Genomic DNA, 20413 nt, shown 5'->3' with positions numbered 1-20413 from the left:
TCAGGTGGATCAGGTGATCCTCCCAGGTGGAGCTAAAGACAGCAATGTCATCAAGATATGCTGCGCAAAAGTCATCCAACCCAGTAAGGACTTGGTTCACCAGCCTTTGGAAGGTGGCAGGTGCATTCTTCAGACCAAAGGGCATCACCACAAACTGGTAGTGCCCCCCTGGGGTTGAGAATGCTGTTTTGGCCTTAGACTCCTCAGCTAATCTGATTTGCCAATAGCCAGCTGTCAAGTCAAATGTGCTCAAAAACTTTGCAGAAGCTAGTTTGTCTATGAGCTCATCTGCCCTTGGAATAGGGTGTGCATCTGTCCTGGTGACAGCATTGAGACCCCTGTAGTCCACACAGAACCTCATCTCTCTCTTGCCATCTTTGGTGTGAGGTTTGGGGACCAGAACCACTGGGCTAGCCCAGGGGCTCTCTGAGGGTTCAATGACACCTAATTCCAGCATTTTATGTACCTCAGCCTTTATACAGTCCCTGACGTGGTCAGGTTGTCTGTAAAGCTTGTTCTTTACAGGCAGACTGTCACCAGTGTCCACCACATGGGTACACCAGTCAGTTTGACTAGGTATCAAGGAAAACATATGTGAAAATGATTGTAGAACCTGTCTACATTCAGTCTGCTGATGGGCAGTGAGGTTGCCTCCAAGGGTCACTCCTTCAACTGAGCCATCTTCAGGGTTCTGAGACAACAGGTCTGGGAGAGGGTCACTCTCTTCCTCCTGTCCCTCATCTGTAGCCATGAGCAAGCCCATGTCTGCCCTGTCAACATATGCTTTAAGCCTGTTAACATGGAGTACCCTGTGGGGACTCCTGGGAGTTCCTAGGTCTACCAAGTAGGTGACCTCTCCCTTCTTTTCCAGGATTGTATGGGGTCCAGACCATTTGTCTTGGAGTGCTGCTGGGGCCACTGGCTCCAACACCCATACCTTCTGTCCTGGCTGAAACTCAACCAAGACAGCCTTTTGGTCATGCCAAGCTTTCTGTAAGGCCTGGCTTGCCTCAAGGTTTTTGGATGCCTTCTCCATATACTCAGCCATCCTGGAGCGGAGACCAAGTACATAGTCCACTATGTCTTGCTTAGGCTTATTGAGAGGTAACTCCCATCCTTCCTTCACCAAACACAGTGGGCCTCTTACAGGGTGCCCAAACAACAATTCAAAGGGGCTGTAGCCAACTCCTTTTTGTGGGACCTCTCTGTAAGCAAACAGAAGGCAGGGTAGAAGGATGTCCCATCTTCGCCTAAGCTTTTCAGGTAATCCTTTGATCATACCCTTTAGGGTCTTGTTGAATCTCTCAACAAGCCCATTGCATTGTGGGTGATAAGGGGTGGTGAACTTGTAGTTGACACCACATTCCTTCCACATAGCTGTCAAGTATCCTGACATGAAGTTGGTACCTCTGTCAGAAACTACCTCCTTAGGAAACCCCACTCTGGAGAATACTCCCAGCAGGGCCCTGGCCACAACAGGAGCTGTAGTGGTCCTAAGGGGAATTGCCTCTGGATACCTGGTGGCATGATCCACTACCACCAGTATAAATCTGTGCCCAGATGCAGTGGGAGGATCCATGGGACCCACTATGTCTATTCCCACTCTTTCAAAGGGGACCCCCACCACAGGTAGTGGTATTAGGGGGGCCTTTGTTGTGCCACCTGATTTACCACTGGCTTGGCAGGTCACACAGGAGCGACAAAACTCCTTTGTATCTTCATTCATGTGAGGCCAGTGAAAGTGAGGGACAAGCCTGTCCCAAGTCTTGTTCTGGCCTAAGTGTCCTGCTAAAGGAATATCATGGGCCAAGGTAAGAAGGAAGCCCCTAAATTGCAGAAGTATAACCAACCTCCTGGTAGCACCAGGCTTGGGGTCTCTAGCCTCTGAATAAAGGAGCCCTTCATCCCAATACACTTTATGGGTACCTTGAGCATTCCCAGCAGCCTCAGCAGCAGCCAGCTGTCTGAGGGGTTCAAGAGAGGGACAGGATAACTGAGCCTGCCTCAAGTCAGCCCTTGAAGGTCCCCCTGTCCCCAGAAACTCAACCTGATCAGGTTCAAGCTCTTCAGGGACAGTTCCTTCAGGGTCCTCTAGATCAGCTTCCTGGGAAGGCTGATCATCACTCTGAGGCAGGGGGGAAGGCACAGCCTTGACCCTCCTGTTCTTCTTCTTGGTAGGTGCTTGGTCCATTGTTCCAGGATCCAAGACCTGAGGTTCAGTGAGGCACTTTTTGGCCTGTGACCTGGTCACAGCAAGGACATGTGATGATATACCTAACATCTCTGCATGAGTCCTGTACTCCACTTCTGACCATAGAGAACTCTCTAGGTCATTGCCCAACAAACATTCTACTGGGAGGTCTGCACTAACCACAACCCTTTTGAGGCCAGTTACCCCTCCCCATGAGAAGTTAACAACTGCCACACTATGTGAAGTAGTGGCATTGCTGGCATTGGTCACCAGGTAGTTCTCACCTGGTATGTACTGTCCAGGGTCCACAAAGCCTGGTGTCACCATAGTGACACTGGCACATGTGTCCCTGTAGGCTTGAGCCACTTTTTCATTTATTAAAGGAGTCTGTCTGTACTTGCCCAGGTTACTGGGGCTCACAGTCAGGGACAAATCACTGTCCCCATCACAGATCAAGACTGCCTGTGTCAGGGTTCTGTCTAAGTCAGAATCTCCTTCAGTTCCCATAGTGATTCTCACTACACCCTTTGTCTGGGGACCAACACTGCTAACAGTAGTACTGGGAGCAGGTGCCTTAGGGGCAACAGTGTTGGGGGCTGCACCCTTCTTACAATCACTAGTCCAGTGAGTTGTATTCTTGCAATGATTGCACCAGGGTTTCTTTTGACCTTCTTTCTTCTTTCCCTTGGATTGTTGTTGGGACCCACCCTCCTTAGCAGTAGTTTGGGGCCCTGTTGAAGACTTCTGGTCTTTAGATTTCTGATCTCCACCCTTTTGGTCTGTTTTCTTCTGATCACCCCCTTGGCCCTGGTTCTGGTTCTTTTGCTTAACCCTGGTTCTGACCCATTTGTCTGCCTTCTTTCCCAATTCTTGGGGAGAGGTCAGATCAGAGTCAACCAAGTGTTGATGCAGTTGCTGGTTTTGACAGTTATTTAAAATCTGTTCTCTCATCATCAAATTATACAATCCTGTAAAATCAGATACCTTACTTCCCAGCAACCAACCCTCCAAAGCCTTAGTGGCACATTCAATGTATTCAGACCAGTCCTGAGTCTGTGTCTTTTGGGTGTCTCTGAACATTAACCTGTACTGTTCAGTGGTTAAGCCTAACCCATCAACCAGAACACTCTTCAGGACTCTGTAATTTCTGACATCCTCTTCTCTAACAGTGAGGAGTCTGTCTCTGCCCCTTCCTTCAAAGGAGAGCCAGAGGATTGCTGCCCACTGGTCTTCAGGAACCTGCTGTACTTTGCAGGCTCTCTCAAGAGCAGTAATCTATTTGTGGATGTCATCCCCACTTTTGTAGGGGGGCACAACCTTAGACAGGTTCCTATTATCAAAGACCCTAGGGACAATGCTGCCACCAGTGGGTATAGACCCACTCTCTCTAGGTTGCCTAGCCTTACTCAGTTTTTCTTCCACCAGGGCTACTTCTAGCTCCTGCTTCCTGATCCTCAGCTGGGCTTCCTGCATTCTGGCCTCATGTTCTCTCCTCTGAGGGGTGGTCATCCTTTTCCTGGAGTGACCTTGAGAGCCTCTAGAGGCATGAGAAGCATTAGAGTCACCTGAGCGATTCCTTTGCCTCCCAAGCCCCTGATTAAGTCCACTGGGGAGATCCAATGGGATGGTCCCATTGTCAGTCCCCAATAGCCTTAGTTTAGCTGGGCCAAGTATAACACTTGGCACTGGGCTAGTTCTCCCTTCATCATCACTACTCTCTGTATCCTCACCACTTTCCTCCTCTGTAGTATGGTTCTCATCTAAGGGATGGCTATTGGAAAGGGGTACTTCTGTAGCATCTTCAGAAGGGGGGCCTCCTGTTCCTGACCCTAAGGGGGCTAACTGGGAAGCTTTCTTGAGCTCTCTCTGATTTTCATCATTTTGCAAGAGTTCTCTGAGCTCAGCAGAGGTAGAGTTCTTGCGCTGTTTAAGGCCTCTAAGAGTTGCCAAATGCCTGAGCTCATTCTGATTAAGGGTAGCAAAGATGGATGGTGCCCTCTGGGGGTCACTCTCAACAGAGATGGGTACAGTGGACCCCTCTGCCCCAGCCATTGCTCTTAAGTGTGTGGGGATGTGTTGCAATCTACCTACACTTGGGTTTACCTACTAAACCTATCTAGTAGTTGTAGTCAGGGTGTGCTACTCCCTTTGCTCTACAACAACTAAGTTCAGTAGAACTTATGTATATCTAATCTTGTTTTATATGTACCTACAGGTACCTATGTGATCTTTCAATTGGTAACCAAGAGATTACAATGGTAAAACACAGCAAGCTCAAATCCAACCGCTGCTCACCAATGTGAGAAGTTGGCCTGGTACATGATGCTCACTAGTTAAAGTGATCACCTTGTACCATGCCAAGCAACCCTTATGGTGTGGTTGTAAGTCAACCTTTTCAGACTAGCTGCCCTAGTGGTAGCGTAGGCTAAGCAGTCTTTGAGGCTAAACTCGTGAAGCGTGTTAAGCCAGCTGTTTTACCAAATGCAACCCCCTTTTATACCAATGAAAGGACACCACACAGATATATATTCAAAATATATATGTATTTATTTCTCAAAGTAACCCCTAGTCTCTTTATGAGCACAGGAGCACAAATCGTCAAACAAGATTACAGTAGAATACACAGAAGTTGCACTTTATATGGATTGGCCCTGGTGGCCGCTCGAACCATATACTAAAATAGTGGTATAAGTACCACGAACAGAAAAGGGAAAAGGCCTAGGGCCTCTAGAATCGCTGGGCCTACAAGGAGCTAACTTCAGTTAGTGACCAGGAGGTCCACGGGTGGCGTGTGCAGAGCAAATAGTCACACGCGTGCTCCCATAGGTTTCAATGGGTGCGTAAAAAGTACAAAGTTACTGCAAAAAGGATCTTCCGGATGGACAAGGAACTCAAGATTTGGAACACAGGCACTAGAGATGTAATACTACACTTGGGCACAGGAGTGCCAGCTTTACCTCACCCACAGGAAGCGGGTGCATAGGCCTCGAAGTGCGTCGGGTTTCTTCTATCTGTTCCGTGGAGCCTGTGGACAAAGATGCTGCAGGCGGTCGGTCCGGGAGAGATGCGGTGGATCCAAGGGTGGATCGGAGATGATGAAGACCTGTAAGCAGAGGGGACAGTGTTCACAGTCACTAGCCAGTGACCAGCGTGGCACCAGGTGGGTACCAGGCAATGTCGGGTGCAAACAGGAAGAAAGGTGTAGCTTGTCTCTGCAGCCACGTGGTCCCTGGAGGTCGACGACATCCAGGAGTCGGTTCACCAGTTGTCCCACGCAGGCTCTCGCTGTCGGCGGTGTCGGCGACTTGATCGAAGCAAACAAGCCTTGGCAAAAGCAATTGTTGTAGGAGATGAAATAAGCTGATGGTTCTGACCAGCAAGGTCAGAAGGACTGCTCCTTTGGAGGGGAGCAAGGGCCAGTCTGGAGCAACCAGACCAGCGGTGTATTTTGTGAAGTTCGTCACCAAGATGGCCACTAGCCAGCGGGCCAGCAACCGGTTAGGCGTGCCAAGTGGCAAAATGCAGAAGGGCCCCACGCAGATCGTGGAGATGCTGGAGGGCTCACCTTTGGTGCAGATGCTGCTCGAGGGTTGGGCTTCTCAGATCCCAAAGCACAACTTGGAGGGAGCCTCGGTTGTTGCACTTGCAGCTTGTCGTCGTCGTTCCAAGATGGCTGGCTCCACGTGTCTCGTTGCCTCCACGGGTCTCCTCTTTTCAGGGACTGTGGATCGGGCGGTGAGAGGTCTGGAGGTCCAGGTCTTGTCAGTCTCTGGGCTCGGGCTCCGGCGGGAGGCGGCGGCAAAGCAGACGTTGATTCGCTGGATGGTGCTTGCGTTAGCAAGGTGGTCACTCCCTGACCACAGGGGAGATTTCCTTCAGTCTTCTGTGCAGCAGAATGTCGAAGTTCCCGTCTTCTTCTTAGTTTCAAGTTGATTCCAGGATGTCTGAAGTCTTAGGACACAGCTCCTACCTTTAAGCGGATTCTAGGGGCCGGACTACCTGCTAGGTCCCTCCCTATGGTTGGGACCAGGAAGGGGGGTGGTTACACCCCCAATCCTTTGTCCAGCTCGCCCCAGGCCCGGGACTGGTGTGCCCCAGGACCGGTTTGAACTGGCATATGCACCGAGGCTCCTTGTGAGCCACAGGCATGTCTGGTTTCTTTCAAGCCCTACCTGACCAATACACAAAATCCTGTCTGGGGTGGTGCATGCACCTCCCCTGGCAGGAAACCCTTTGTCCACACCTCCCAAGCTGGAAGGACTCCCAGCAGCAGGAGGGCAGACTTGTGTCTGTGGTGGCAGCATCCATTTTGTGGAGCTGAGGCTATGTCTGATTTTACCCGGGTTTCAGGTACTGTACATGTCGTGTCCCTCTAGAAGGGTGGAATGCTAACCCCGTCGCCAGAATTGGCGAGGGGTTAGTATTCCAATTCGCATGACACCTTACTCGACATGTTTTGATAAAGCCAAACCAAAGATAGCATTTAACCGCGAGGTTCATAATGCACTTAAGAGTATATGGTATGACGATATCTGGAAACAGTAGAAGGAAGTTGTTCCGACCACTGCAGACAGGCTCAGCTCATGCCAGAGCACCATCTCACATGGAACCAAGCACTCTGCCTTCAGGATTGTTAAGGCCTGCCATAGGAGTGACTTATAGGTTACCAGGTGTCCCATTTAAGGTTAGGTATAGGTATACTACACCTAAGTAAGAGGTGATTACACCAACTTACCCCAGCTGAGTGATCAGCCAGTTGTGTCAAATTGTTAGGCCAAGCCTGGGGTGGCATAATACATGCTTCAGCCCCTGGCAGGCCTTGGGTACACCAATGCCCTGGGTACCTAGTGTACACTGGTACAGGGGCTGACAGGGTGATCCACTTCCAATTGGTTATGCACCTAGGGTGCATAGTTTTAATTTAGTAGAGAGAACAGCAGGCTGGGGGTCTGATTGGCAGGCCCACAGCCTCAATATGTCAAAAACCAGTGAAGCAAAAAGCAAACATTTGGGGTGACCATAGGATAGCAGACCCTACTCTCCTACATGCAGCCTGTTTTTTCATGAATTGTTTTAAGTACTTCACAGTCATGATCATTATTTTTATCCAATTATAATGAAATCTTTCGTGTTGTGGGAAAGCGATACGTCTTAAAATAACAGTGAATGTTAAAGAAAGTTTTATTTGTTTAAAAAAAACTCACACAAAAATGTAAAAAGAGAAAATGGACTTAATATTGCACCTATCACTTTAAATAAGACAATCTAGACGTAGAAAACCCTATGGTCCAGTTGAAGGCATATCGCCGAAACGCGTAGACCGTTTGTACCCCCTACCTTGGAGATGGAATAAATTAATAGAAAAATCCAACCTGCTTCGAGTCCTGATTGGGGTGCTGTGGATGCCTGTTACTACCGGATGGGTAGTTTTGGTGAATTCTTCAATATATATATGCATATGCATTTATATATTTCCATTCCTCCGTCACCAAAATCCTTTCCACAAGACGAAGATAGACCCAGAGTTTTGTGCACATCCGAAGTTTATTTATCAAATGCCCTGCACCATCGCCATTACGCGTTTTAGCCTCACGGAGGCCTTGATCACATGCTACGCTAACGGAGAGTTTTTTCATCTTTTTAAAGTGCTAGTGCTCAAGAATACGTGTTAAGACACTCCCACAAGAATTCATGGACATAGACAACAGGTTGTCCTACTATTCGTAATACGTTCCCAAATCAGTGCAAATTACAACCCAATACAGTACAGTGATAAATATTAGAGTGCAAATTGGCGCTGAACTCAATAAATATATACATAAATAAATATTTATGGATACAATTATAGCATTCATAAAATACAATAAAAATGCTACAATCCTCAGCTAAAATGTTATAACAGTTCAACCAATGCACCCAATAGAATTAGCAACATGATTGCGGATCCAATCCTATCTCTTAGAGTACAAGGCTAAAATTGTTACATATAAAGCTTCATTGTTAGCAGCTTAATTCAAGCCTGAATACCAAGTGATATTACCAACAACTCAGGATCTCAATAATCAAGTTATTGCAACGTAAAGGACATATTACATGAAAGAAAAATTCTGGATTATCCGCCCCAGTAGGCCCAAACATCTTCTAGTGGGAAAAAGTAAGTGCAATGTGTTATGTGCAAAATACGCTTTCATATATATGACATCCAATCACAGCCGTAAATTTGGTATGTGAACACATAAAAAAAGGGAAAATATTTATAAAAAATATGTTTTTTCCTCATTTTACAAAAAATTCTTATAAAATCGTCAGTTTCATTGTTGATTTAATCAGGAGGCAGCAGTATGTCTGAACTAAAATATCTGCCAGTAATAGTTCATTATTATAGACAAGTGAAGAAGTCCTCACTCGCATTCAACCCCTGGGGTGCTTTACTATAAAGTTCCAATATGTACCTTGTTTCCATCTGTCGCAATAGCCATTCACGGTTGCCACCCCTTCTCAGTGGTAAAACCGTGTCTATAGCAAAATATTTAAGATGCGACAAATTATTCTCATGGCACTCCCTAAAGTGCCTCGCCACTGGATAGGCGGCATCACTGTTAATGATGGCCCTAATGTGCTGGAGCACCCGTTTGTGGACCTGCAATTTCGTGCTCCCAACGTAACGCAGGCCACAAGAGCACTCCAGCACATAAACCGCATACTCGGTCTTGCAGTTAAGAGCTTTTGTAATTTTCACTGGGTTGGGCTGAAATGGCGTTTGATACAGTTGTGTGTTGATACCATATTTACAGGCTTTGCATGTGGCACATTTGATGAATCCCTTTCTGTTGTCAAGCCATGTTTTAGTAAGTCTAACTTCTGGGCTGCTCTTGACTAGAGAGCTGCTCATGGACCGTGCTTTTCTAAATGCCATGCTAGGGGATTTGGTCAGTCCTTTTCCTAGAACAGGGTCATTACAGACTAACGGCCAACTCTTACTGATGATCCTATGTAATGTTTTATGCTGTTTGTTATATGTTAATATCAATCGAGTAGGCTGTTCTTGATCGATATCGATAGTGGCTTTATGCCTCAATGCATTGGATCTCTCTATTTTGTTAGCCTTTGTCATAGCTTGATCCAAAATGTTTTCAGAGTATCCCCTGTCTAGAAATCTCTCTCTGCATTCCAATTGAGCTAGTGTACATTCCCTGTCTGAGCTGCAAATCCTACGTATCCGCAGCATCTCCCCAAAGGGGATGCTACTGATTAGATGTGGAGGATGATGGCTCTGTGCATGCAGGACTGTATTGCCAGATGTGGGTTTCCTATGGAGTCTTGTTTCCAATTTATTGTTGTATACAAAGACCTCCACATCCAAGTAGAATATACTGCTCTTACTCATCTGGGCAGTGAATTTAAGATTTAAATCATTGATATTCAATTTCTCAATAAAATCTTGTGCCGCCTGTTCAGTACCACTCCAAATTAAAAACAAATTGTCAATGTAACTGTACCAGCACACAATCTGCGTTCTTAGAGTTTCGCCATTTATATATATGTATGTGTATGTATATATATATACATATATGAACATAAATTTAATCTACAAATATATATATATGAATACAAATATAAATGCATGCACACATATACATATACATATATGCATACATATGCATGTTATGTACATGAAAGTGTGAAAAACACTAATACAAGCAAAGCTAAAAAGCCACCTAATTACAAACCGAATTGCTTTAACTTAAACGAGGGCGAGACCTATTGCATTTTCAATGCTTGTTTACTTTGGTTCCATCAAGAAGGCATTCAGATGTGTCACACATTTGCCATAAATTCTGAATGTTAGCACTCTAGTTGCTCATTAGATCACTGTAATAAAGCTACTGCTCACCAGGGAAGTCTGCTGCTGGTATTCAAAGTGCATGTTTCAGTCTGTATGTCAGAATTGTTTTATGAAATAGAAGAGGATTTGAGAAGTTAAAATGTGCCCTAATTTTTCTTTCTTCAGCACTAATCATACTTTCTATGGCACAATGAACCCCCTCATTTTGTTCCTTTGCAATTTAAATGTTTCAAGTGTTACCACTTTATTCCAATCAAGATGGCTTCAGGTGTGCCATACTTTTGTCATAACTAAGACTGTTAGAAGTCTTGTTGTTCTTTATAACACTCTGGGACATTCTGTCATTGGGCTATACTTGGGCTACATCTGGGTGATATTTGTGCTACCTTTGGGCTCTTTTGTCTCTGGTGGCGATCTTGGGAGACTTATTTGTTATGAAGTTTCCTAATTTCCTCATTTACTACAGTCTCCTCAGTAAGAAATACTTTCAGTGTTTTACTTTGAATCCATCAAGAAAGCATTCAGATGTGTCACACATTTGCCTTAAATTCAGAATGTTAGCACTCTAGTTGCTTATTAGATCACTGTAGTAAAGCTACTACTCACTAGGGAAGTCTGCTGCTGGTATTGAAAGTGCATGTTTCAGTCTGCATGTAAGAATATTTTAATGAAATAGAAGAGGATTTCAGAAGTCACTCAAAATGTGCCCTAATTTTCCCTTTTTCAGCATAATCATAATTTCTATGTCAAAATGAACCCCCTCATTGTGTTCCTTTTAAATTAAACTAGTCACTCTCTACTACTCACTCGCTACTACACTCTACTACTCACTCTCTACTACTCACTACTACTCTCTACTACGTTCTACTACTACTCTCTACTACTCACTCTCTACTACACTCTACTACTCACTCTACTACTCACTCTCTACTACTCTCTACTACTCACTCTACTACTCACTCTCCACTACTCTCTACCACTCACTTCACTACTCACTCTCTACTACCAAACTACTCCCTACTACTCACTCTCTACTACTCCACTACTCTCTACTACTCTCTCTACTACTCACTCTCTACTACTGACTCTCTACTACTCACTCTCTACTACTCTCTACTAACTCTACTACTCACTCTACTACTCTCTACTACTCTCTACTACTCACTCTCTACTACTCTCTACTATTCACTCTCTGCTACTCTCTTTACTACTCTCTACTACTCTCAACTACTTACTCTCTACTCTCTACTCTCTACCTCTCTACCTCTCTCTACCTCTCTCTCTACTACTCTCTACCTCTCCATCTCTCCACCTCTCTACCTCTACCTCTCTACCTCTACACCTCTACCTCTACACCTCTACCTCTCTACCTCTCTCTACTCGCACACATATGCACATATAAATATGCATATGCATTTATATATATGTATGTGTATGTATATATACATACATATATAAACATAAATATAATCTGCAAATATATATATATATATGAATACAAATATAAATGCATGCACACATATAGATATACATATATGCATACATATGCATGTTATGTACATGAACGTTTGAAAAACACTAATACAAGCAAAGCTAAAAAGCCACCTAATTACAAACAGAATTGCTTTAACTTAAACGAGGGCGAGACCCATTGTATTTTCAATGCTTGTTTACTTAGGTTCCATCAAGAAGGCATTCAGATGTGTCACACATTTGCCATAAATTCTGAATGTTAGCACTCTAGTTGCTCGTTAGATCACTGTAATAAAGCTACTGCTCACCAGGGAAGTCTGCTGCTGGTATTCAAAGTGCATGTTTCAGTCTGTATGTCAGAATTTTTTTATGAAATAAAAGAGGATTTGAGAAGTTAAAATGTGCCCTCATTTTTCTTTCTTCAGCACTAATCATACTTTCTATGGCACAATGAACCCCCTCATTTTGTTCCTTTGCAAATTAAATGTTTTAAGTGTTACCACTTTATTCCAATCAAGATGGCTTCAGGTGTGCCAAACTTTTGTCATAAGTAAGACTGTTAGCGCTCTAGTTGTTCTTTACAACACTCTGGGACATTCTGTCATTGGGCTATACTTGGGCTACATCTGGGTGATATTTGTGCTACATTTGGGCTCTTTTGTCTCTGGTGGCCATCTTGGGTGACTTATTTGTTATGAAGTTTTCTAATCACCTCATTTACTACAGTCTCCTCAGTAGGAAATACTTTCAGTTTTTTACTTTGATTCCATCAAGAAGGCATTCAGATGTGTCACACATTTGCCATGAATTCAGCATGTTAGCACTCTAGTTGCATATCAGATCACTGTAGTAAAGCTACTGCTCACCAGGGAAGTCTGCTGCTGGTATTGAAAGTGCATGTTTCAGTCTGCATGTCAGAATGTTTTAATTAAATAGAAGAGGATTTGATAAGTCACTCAAAATGTGCCCTAATTTTTCTTTCTGAAGCACTAATCATACTTTCTATGGCAAAATGAACCCCCTCATTTTGTTCCTTTTTAAATTAAATGTTTTAAGATTTACCACTTTATTCCAATCAAGATCGCTTCAGGTGTGCCATACGTTTGTCATAAGTAGTACTGTTAGCGCTCTAGTTGTTCTGTAGAACACTCTGGGAAGCTGCAGTAGAACACAAAGGAATCAATTGACAGTCTCTGCCCTTGTTGGATGTACGTTTTACTGAGAATGTCAGACTTCATTCTCACATGACTGAGAAAGATAATGTGAATTTACAGAAAATATGCTCTCAGTTTAGCTTATAGATCACCTTCCAAACCTCTGTGGGAAAAGCATGAGAAAATAGTTTTCTCTCAAACATGATTCATGATATCCCAGCAGAATGCTTTTTCACATGGTAAAATCACCTTAGAACACACCACAATTCCTAAAATGAGTATGGTACCATCAACACATGATTTATAATGTAACTAAAGTCTTAAAACCTTCTATTAACTGCAATGCATTTTAATGAGGTGCTATCATGTATATTGGTCCCAAGATGGCTGCCAACACTTCTTGGATGAAGTGCTGACAGCCAATCAGATCTCATGATGAGATGAGTGGTTAGGCTCCACCCAGATTTATCTATCTTTTTTCCTTTAATATCTAAAAAACTACTGAACAAATTACACCATTTAACCAAAAGGCACGAGTGTGAACCAAGGTCGACCTTTCTGCCAAATTTGGTGTAATTCCGTTCAGCAGTTTGGGCTGTAGCTGCGACTAACGGTCCCTATGGAAAATTCCATGGGGAAAACACGTTTTGGGCCCCCCCTTTTTTCTCGGCCCCCGTTTGACGAATCACCCCAAGACTTTCAGGATAGGAGCGGACCGGAGTGGGCCACGGGTTTTGAAAATTTCGTGAAGATTCGTCAACCGGCGCCAAAGTTTTTCTAAATAGAATGTTGCGGATTTCCTATGGATAATAGGTCCTAACTATAACTACCTACTGACAACTGCCAGTAGGTAATATATATATATATATACATATATATGAAAACAAAGTGCCCTTGAGCATTAAGAGGGCACTCGATATCGCTCTGGCCAATTCAGCATTATAATGCAGCTTCCCCCAAATGCTCCAATATTCATGTTTGGAGCCGACGCGTTTCGAGGTAAGAATCCTCTTCTTCCTGGGCTGCTTCAGAAAAAACACCACACTGAAGATTTCACAGTACTTCCGGTGTTCTTTTATTTCATTGTAGACCCTCAATGGGCATTTGTTTAGTACAACAATGCATGATGGGACTTAGAGTCCGTACTGTGAACAATAACATCTTGAAGTAAAGTCAATGCGCGTTTATGATTAAAAGCCTTGGGACAAGCTCAGTTTGCATGTAGAACGATATGCTGACACAGCGTCGTTTAGTACCACACCTCAGCCTCTTTCCATTGAAGACGGTGCATATATATATATATATATATATATATTTCTTGCTTCCGTAAACATGTACTCTCAGAGCTTGGCAAGGTGAATGCTCAAAATCCATTTATTTTACATATACAATAAATGGATTTTGAGCATTCACCTTGCCTGGCTCTGAGAGTGCGTGTTTACGGAACCGAGAATTCTGCATTAAGACTGCTGGTGTGCCACTTACCCATGGTTCTAGAAGGAGCGTTTCATTTTGGTGTATATATATATATATATATATGTATATATATACATAAAGGGGGGTCCCAAAACGCGTTTTCTCCATTGTTAATTTCCATAGGAACTTTTGTCGCGGCTACAGCCCGAACTGCTGAACTGAATACCACCAAATTTGGCAGAGAGGTAGCTCTTGGTCCAGACTGTACTCCTTGCTTTAAATGGTGTAAATCCATTCAGTAGTTCCTCAGAAATTAAACAAAAATCGATATCTGTTGACCGCGGTGGATTCGCGAACCCTCCCGATCACGAGCTTCATTTTGATTGGTTGCCAACACTTCAAAACACAAAGTGTTGGCAGCCATCTTGTGACTTGGTAGAACCGAGTCACAAGAAAAAAGGTTAAACAAAGACAAGGGGGCACGGTAGAAACACCCTGACACACTAGGCCTCAAAAAGCCTTTTTTTTTAAATGGCAGGATTCACGCTGGGTGCGCGAATCCCACAGAGAAAATTTAAAAAAACAAAGCATGGTGTCCCGCGCTTCATTTTAATAAGCCCCCGGGTAGACCAGGTCCCGGGGGCAATAAGGAAAGTATATGCAGGGGCCCACGGGCGCCCCCACAGCCCAGGGGACCACCACCTCCACAGGGCATGATTAATATTATGCTGGGGCTTGCGGCTCTCCCATCGCCCCAGGGACCGGCAACTCTCTGGGGCATTCAGTAATAATGAGCGGGGCCTCACGGGCCCCCCCCAAGCCCCCGGAACCGCCACCTCCCCGAGGGTTACATTATGTAAAAGAAAGTGTGGGGGGGTTCCTGCCTCTCCTTAAACTGCCTCGGAGACCGCCACCTCCCTGGGGCAAACTTTTATGGGCGGGGTCCGCTGTGGACCCGCGGGAACCACCACCTCCCTGGGGTTTAAATCATGTTGCTTTGCTTCATGGAAGCGAGATCAGGAAACCTGCTCTTGCTTCCATGTATTGCTTTTGGACAAGGGGAGCTGCATGTCAGCATCTCCCCAAGTCCAAAAGCGATGCTGGCTCCCACAGGAGGCGGGGAGGCGGCTGGGACCGCGGGGGCATTCGGGCTTCCCCGTGGTCTCAAACGTGTGGCCAGGCCCTGGGGATGGGGTCCCCAGCTCCAGAAGTGGCCCAGGGAATGCTACCCCTCCTGTAAATAAATAAATACATTTAAAAAAAGAGGCGAAGCCCCCTGGGATGGGGTCCCTGGGGCCAAAATTGGCCTCGGGAGGGGGCCACTCGGCCCCATCCCATTTTTATTAAGGGAAGGGGGGCAACACAACCCCCTTCTAACAAACTGAAAAAAAGCTGACATCTCACCGGAGGCCCCGCCCCCTTCCTGCACCACTCTGCAAACACGCTTCCTGGCGAGTTCTGGGTTGCGGGATTAAGTCCCCTTGAATCTTAAGGGTCCTTAGGGGCCAACTAGCCCACTAGGTACCTCCAGTAAGCCCCACACAGTGGGATTGCTGAGAGGTGGTCAGAGGCCAGCCCCTTTTTACACCAAACTGCAAATGTGCCTGTTGGCGCACTGCTGATAGGGTGATGAGGTCCTCTTGTGTCCTGAGGACCTCAGGACGAATGGACTTCAACTCCCGAGCAGGAGTTCGCCTGGAGGCACGTTTGCAGAGTGGTGTAAAAAGGGAGCGCTGCCTCGGACCGCTCTCAGCAATCCAGCTGTTAGGGGCTTACTACAGATAACTGGAGATCTAGTTGGCCCCCAAGGACCCTAAGGAGGCAAGGGGACTTCATCCCCCAACCATAAGCCTTGAGGAGGTGCATTTGGAGAGTGGCACAGAAAGGAGGCGTGGCCTGTGTCCACCTCTCAGCAATCCCACTATATGGGGCTTACTGGAGGTATCAGGTAGGCTAGTTGGCCCCTAAGGACCCCCAGCAGCGAAGGGGACTTCACTCCTCATCCAAGAGTGCACCAGGGAGCACATTTGCAGGCTGGTGGGCAAAGGGGGTGTGGGCTGCTGGCAGAACTTCCCAATGCTGCTGTGTGGGACTTACTGGAGGTAATAGGAGGGGTAGTCAGCCCCCAAGGTTGTCCTTAGGGGCCAACTACCCCTACTGTTATCTCCAGTAAGTCCCACACAGTGGTATTGGTAAGACGTTTTTGGAGGCCCTGCTCCCCTTTCTCCACCACTCTGCAAATATGCCTCTGGACACACTACCGGATGGGGGATGAAGTCCACTTTGTTCCTGAGGGACTTTGGGGGCCAAGAAGCCCTCCTGGTACCTCCTATAAGTCCTACACAGCGGAACTCTTGAGTGCTGGCCGGAGGCCCAGCCCCCTTTCTGCACCATTCTGGTAACGCGGCTACTACTATGTTATAGTTAGAAATTGGCATTTAAAAAACCTTAGAAATTCACTGAAATAAACATAGGATTCAGGGACGTTATAGTTAGAAATTTGCATTTGACAAAACCTTTGAAATTCACTGAAAAAAACCAAAGGTTTCAGGGACGTTATAGTTTGTTGGACATCTCACTCGTACAAAACCAGAGAAATCTGGCTGTTATAGTTAGTTGAGCTAACTATAACTCGAGCCCCCGCAATGCACTGCTGATGACGTCACATATTTCATCACCTATGACTATGTCAGTGACATCACTGATGACATCTCAAATAACATCACTGATAACCATAACAGCTGGATTTCACCCGAACTATAACGTTACTGTAACCTGTGTTTTCCCTGTGAATATCTATCTATCTATCTATCTATCTATCTATCTATCTATCTATCTATCTATCTATCTATCTATCTATCTATCTATCTATCTATCTATCTATCTATCTATCTATCTATCTATCTATCTATCTATCTATCTATCTATCTACCTTCTTGGCCCCACCCTCCCTTGTGTGACAGGACTCTTTTTGAGTGAGAGGGAGGTTTTCTTGGTATATTTTGGCGCTTCAGCGGTAGCGCGACCAAGTGCACCACCTGCATTCAAGTGCTGGGAGGCAGACCTTGATGAGAGTGGAAGGTGGAGCAAGCACCCTCTCAGTACCTTGCACTGTGGCATACCTAGAAGGAAAGGCTGGAGGGGCTCGCTGCGAGATGTGCAGGCTCCTCATACTGAAGCCTGATCCCTGGGTATGTGCGTGTTGTGAGGATTTCGGAGCAGGGCACTGTAATCCTACAGTGAAGTTGAGGGTGAGTGGCAACCCAAATAAGGCAGAGAAGGAAGGACTCCAGTGCTGTTAATTAGATCCAAAGAACTGAGAGCATGTGTGTGCTGCATCATTGAAACACCAAACAGCGCCTCCATAGCAGGCTGGAAATTGAAAGTTCACCAGGACGCCAGCTTGTTTGAAGTATTTCGTGGAGTGCTGTGCTCATTTTTACCAAAAGTAACTGAACATTTGAATACTTACCTGCACGCTCACCAAATCCAGATTGAAAAAGGCATTTTTTGTTGAAACGCATCTCTGGTTACAAACAGCAGTTCAATAAAACAAACGTTCTTGGCCCCACCCTCCCTTGAGTGACAGAACTCTTTTTGAGTGAGAAGGAAGTTTTCTTTGTTTATGTGTATATATATATATATATATATATATATATATATATATATATATATATATACATACATATATACATATATATATATATGTATATATATATGTGGAGTTAGGCACAGAGAATCTATACTTACCTGTCAATATTTTATTTTTGATCTTCTGTCCTCAATATTCTTTCCCGTCGATATTCTAGTGTCGATATTCAGGGTGCACACCCTGAAAAACAAGTCATGGAATAATGCAACAGTTATTTATTTTTTAATGAGATCATTTCTAAAGCACAGCAAATCAGTATATGTACCCACCAAAGAAATAATGTTCTTGATAAAAATGAAGGCAAAGTATAAAAATATATGTGTCTGTGTAAATAATGAGTAGGTGTTATATCATTCTCATACGTTAGATTGAAACTCCTTTATTCATTGAATGGAAGATTGATATATCAGCATAATGATGTAAACTTGCGCCCATCTGTGAGTATCTAGGATGGTTAGAACAAAACTTTATGATCCGACTGAGGTATTGCACAGGTTATTAAAAAAGCGAAAAGGCAACAAAAATATACAGCTAATTGGTAGAACAGTTACATGACAATTTGACAGTATTCATAGACAGGAAGTAGTGTTTAGTATTCACTTACCTTAAAAATATATATTATATATATTTATCTATATATTTATTATATATTGATCAATCATTCCTTTCATCATCATGGTCTAAATCTTCTTCTTCATCTTCATCCTCATCCTCATCTGAAATATTAATGGCTTTACTCCTTTTCTGCATCACTTCCATTAATGCACCCATAATTCCTGAGGTAGGTGCAGGTGAGGATTGTACTTTATCAACCCCGTCTGGAACAGAATTTAACTGTATGTCTTGTTTGATTTGATCTAATAGTGCATTTCTACCCATGCTAGATACCGGTCTGTTTTCTCTCTCTGATCCACTTTCTTAACTGCAGCTCCTTTTTGTATTTGCTCCAAGAGGGCAGACCCGCTTCCTGAAACTTGCATATCACAATCGGAAGAAGGTCCAGGTGGGGAAGGATGTCCAGGAGGTGGAGGGTATGAGAGTGGTGGGGAAGGTGCTGCAGACCAAGGCATTGAGGGTGGTATTGGATGAGATGGATGTGGGGTCCACTGTGTAGAAGCAGCCAGAGCTTGAGGTGGTCGAGGGAGCACTCTAGAGGTGGAGGGGGCTGGTGCTGCAGTTGGAGCTCTAGAAGGAGGTGGAGGTGGCCGTGGCACTCCTCTTCCTCTGACCAGAGGTGGTTGAGGACCTGAATTTTTTGTTGGTGGTGGGGCCCTCCCGGGGAAGGTGGTGGCGGAGGAGCCTGCCGGAGCATTTCATTCTTTACAGTTTCAACACCACTGTTTTTTTCAATAAAGTCATAAATTGCTTTAGAAGTTTTTTTAACCTTCAGCTGATCTTCTGAGATTCCACACATATCAAACAATTTCTAAAATTCTGGATCTAAGTTGTTTACATCAAACCTTATGTTTCAATCCCAACCAGCGTGTCCAATATGTTGGAAATTACTTGGCATTTCAACGTCTCCCTTTTTTCTTCTGTTTGCCTCATTTTTCAGTTGTTATTTTGAGTGTTATTGACTTGAGCAGGTGACCTCTAGTATCTGTTCATTTCTGGATTTTAGATGCCAACATTTGCCATTGGCAGACTTGGCCTACTAACTGGAACTTTCCAGCTTTCAGATTTTCGTTTCTGTTTATTAAGTAATTTTTTTATGACCTCCTGGAATTTTCCAGTTTTTTCTTAATTTGCAAAATTGAGAGCAGCCTGATAGTTATCAGCAGCAAAGATATGGAAATACACTATACGACAATTGTAACGGGAATTAACATAGAGCTCTTGTTCAAACAATTTCCTCCCTTCCTTAATGTCGTATATCATGATGAAATAGGACTGCTGGAGATGGTCTTTCAGCAGGCAAGCTACACCACAATGTCTCTTTGAAAACATGGAGTTTCTTTCTGTTAGATACAGCTGAACAACTGTTAACCCCTTCAGTGCCCGCCCCTTTCCCCGCCCAGTGCCGGCCGTTGCATTAGCGGGCGGGGTCTATGACGAGCTGGACTCGTCATGGGCACAGCGCCACCGCGGCCCATGACGAGTCCAGCTCGTCATGGGCACTGAAGGGGTTAAAGACATGGTCAAGCATTTCTTGCCCAGCAGGTTGAAGAGGCTCTGGTTCTCTTGCAGGGTCAGTGCCAGGGAGGGTTCGTTGGTCACCTGCTTTCTTTGTTGAGTATTATTGTTGCTCATGGTCCAGTCTTAGGGTGCTGCACGGGCTCCTTGGCTCTTCTCGGGTCACAGTCAGGGCACAGTGGCAGTACCGGAGTTGACTACTAAGGCCCTAAGTCCGCGGTATGCATGGGCCGTGAAGGGGGACAGGCTTGCTGCGGTTTCTGTCTCACTGCTCCCCGAGATATTTCTATTGATTTTGTTTACTTCTAATATAACATTTTTTTCAAATGAAACTTTTTGGAAGACCTATGGTGGAAACACCCCAAAGTCATGACCACCACAAAGGGCAATTGTATCATGTATTTATGCCTCATAAAATGTGTTACACTACTGGACCAATGGCACATGTGATCATGCCTGTGTCTTTTCCGTTCACTTCTTTTCTTCACTTATCCTTATTTAGGGTAATATTTGCACCAGGTGCTCCCTTATATAGGGTGAATTCAGGC

General features: G+C 44.7%; 1 pseudogene; it reads right to left on the bottom strand.

Moving 5' to 3' along the window:
- Window positions 1-18386: 18386 nt before the first annotated feature.
- LOC146833631 (actin nucleation-promoting factor WASL-like) lies at window positions 18387-19982 on the bottom strand (annotated as a pseudogene).
- Between the last annotated feature and the right edge of the window lie 431 nt (window positions 19983-20413).

Source organism: Triturus cristatus, chromosome 4_2, assembly GCF_964204655.1.
Source record: "Triturus cristatus chromosome 4_2, aTriCri1.1, whole genome shotgun sequence".
Classification (NCBI taxonomy): Eukaryota; Metazoa; Chordata; class Amphibia; order Caudata; family Salamandridae; genus Triturus; species Triturus cristatus.
This window is presented reverse-complemented; position numbering and strand designations above follow the sequence as displayed.